Below are 2,172 nucleotides of genomic sequence, written 5' to 3'. Positions count from 1 at the left end.
GTCTCGCCAGGGGGCCTACTATGTAGAATTTAACTGTCAACTTCGGCGACACTTCAACCGCTGGCTCGATGGTTAGGCTGCCCACTGGGACGTGATCATGCTCGAGTAACTTATGGAGAAAATGGACCCAGAAATACGAAAGTGGGTAGTCGACCAGAATCACAACACCCCAGAGCATTCAGCCCGATTGGCCAACGAGTTTACAGCCAATCGACCTCACTAGAGACTCGGTATGCTCACCGATCCCAGGAGACCCCTCAACCAAGGATTCGAGAGGCCACCAGCCATTCAAGTAGGACTATTCTGCTACCCAGCAGAAACCCCACCAGGACAAAGATTTACAAACAAGACCTGTTATTTGCCCAACCCACGGTGCTGCTACATGTGTGAGCACCCTGGACACATGGCCAAAGATTGTCTACAGGGCCAGGGCCCCATGCCTAGAGCTTGCCTGCAATGCCATCTAGTCAACGTCTGCCAAAACGAGCCACCAGAGTCTGAGGAATGATACCCCCGGGATACACCAGCAGAGGATGAAGTAATATACCTTGTCCACACTACTGTATATGGCATATTCACAACCCTCATCAGCTATCCTCCATCACAACATCCAGCAGGTTAAGGTCAGTGATATCCAGGCCCAGGGACCTTGGAACACTGGGTCTTCCATTACCCTGGTCAGCTCAGATATTGTCCCCCCAGAACACCATTTACCAGGTCGCCAAGTGGCCATCTGCAAGGCTAGGTGTCAGAGCTCGGGGAATGGGCGCATTTAATTGGGCGATTTACTGGCCGATGTATGGGAGAAGGAGCTGGAGGAGTTGTTCCATCGGTAGGGGCAGATCTATATAATAGAGTTGAAGAATTGCAGGGAAAGTGATGCCACACCATGCACCTTCATCAACTTCCAGGATGCGGAGGACGCTGTGTTTGTATGCAATGGGTGCGAGTTTGGTTCTCGTCGGTTACATTTGGCGTTTCCCAGGTCAATACAGAGATCAAGGGGAAGATATAGAGGACCCCGCAGGAGGAATGGACCCCCATCTCGGCAACCTGAATACAGATCCCTTGTCTCAGGGATTCCCCCTCGGGGAGTTGGCAGGATCTGAAAGATCATATGAGAAAAGCTGGAGATGTCTGCTATGCTGATGTACACAAGAATGGAATGGGGATTGTGGAGTTTATTCACAAAGAAGACATAGAATACACATTGAGAAAACTGTGTGATACAAAGTTTTGTTCTCATGAAGCAGAAACCTCTTACATTCCTGTCTGTGCTGAAAGAAATGCTGATGGACAGTCCCCAACAAGTGGAGAAGGATGATCGAAGCCTATCACTTCTCGCTAATTAAGACGGGGGAGGAATATGATGGCACAGCGTTTATTCTTAATAATGCCAGACAGATTGTTCAGTAGGTCAAGAGACATGACCAATGTTGATATGAGCATGCATGTTGACTCTTGTTGTATGTTTACTCGTTGTATGTTGAATTGTTGAAGGCTTGCTGATTGCTGATTACCTATTGTATCAGCCCCTACAATTTATTCTTCTAAATTCTGGACAAAGATACAAGTTAATTGGACAATAGATGTTTGTTAATATGTTGAATGGCTGCTGATTATCCATTGTACCAGCCCTGCAGTTTATTATTCTACAACCCTTGAAGGACAAAATATGCATATTAATTCAACACTCAACAATGAGGGATTATCTCCTCCCATCTTCACCCAAACCTGTGGATAATGCTATGAATGACAGCTGTGGGTATAAAAGGGACCTGTCTCCTCCTCCAGAGAGACTTTACAGGACAGCAGTCAAGGAACCATGGCACCAACTGGAGGAATACAGATTTGCTTCACTGACCATCACTGAACACTCAAAGACATTTGGAGAACCCAGGTTGGGACAATCAAGTCACCTGGACACACACCTCAATGTATTCTGTCAGCTTCCTGAGCTTGCCGCTACTTCCTCTCTGTGGGTACCCGCCAAAAGTGGGGTGCCACTGGTTTGGCTAGTTGGCCCTTGAAGCCCCGAAGTCACATATGTTCTAATTCCCAGCGAGCCACATGAAGGGTGAGACTCTGTCATTTGCACCATCTTATGTACTAGCTGGGACTGTACTATATGCTATTGACTGTTGGTGATCCAATAAAGTAACACCCCATTGT

At 47.3% G+C, this 2,172-nt stretch overlaps 1 pseudogene; it reads left to right on the top strand.

The window, feature by feature from the left end:
• Window positions 1-566: 566 nt before the first annotated feature.
• LOC141258555 (serine/arginine-rich splicing factor 9 pseudogene) lies at window positions 567-1,324 on the top strand (annotated as a pseudogene).
• The last annotated feature ends 848 nt before the right edge of the window (window positions 1,325-2,172 follow it).

The sequence above is a fragment of the Phyllobates terribilis genome, unplaced genomic scaffold, assembly GCF_046119375.1.
Source record: "Phyllobates terribilis strain yellow unplaced genomic scaffold, ASM4611937v1 Scaffold_3__8_contigs__length_932513732, whole genome shotgun sequence".
Classification (NCBI taxonomy): Eukaryota; Metazoa; Chordata; class Amphibia; order Anura; family Dendrobatidae; genus Phyllobates; species Phyllobates terribilis.
The sequence above is the reverse complement of the archived record's forward strand: the minus strand, read 5'-3'. Positions and strand labels throughout refer to the sequence as shown.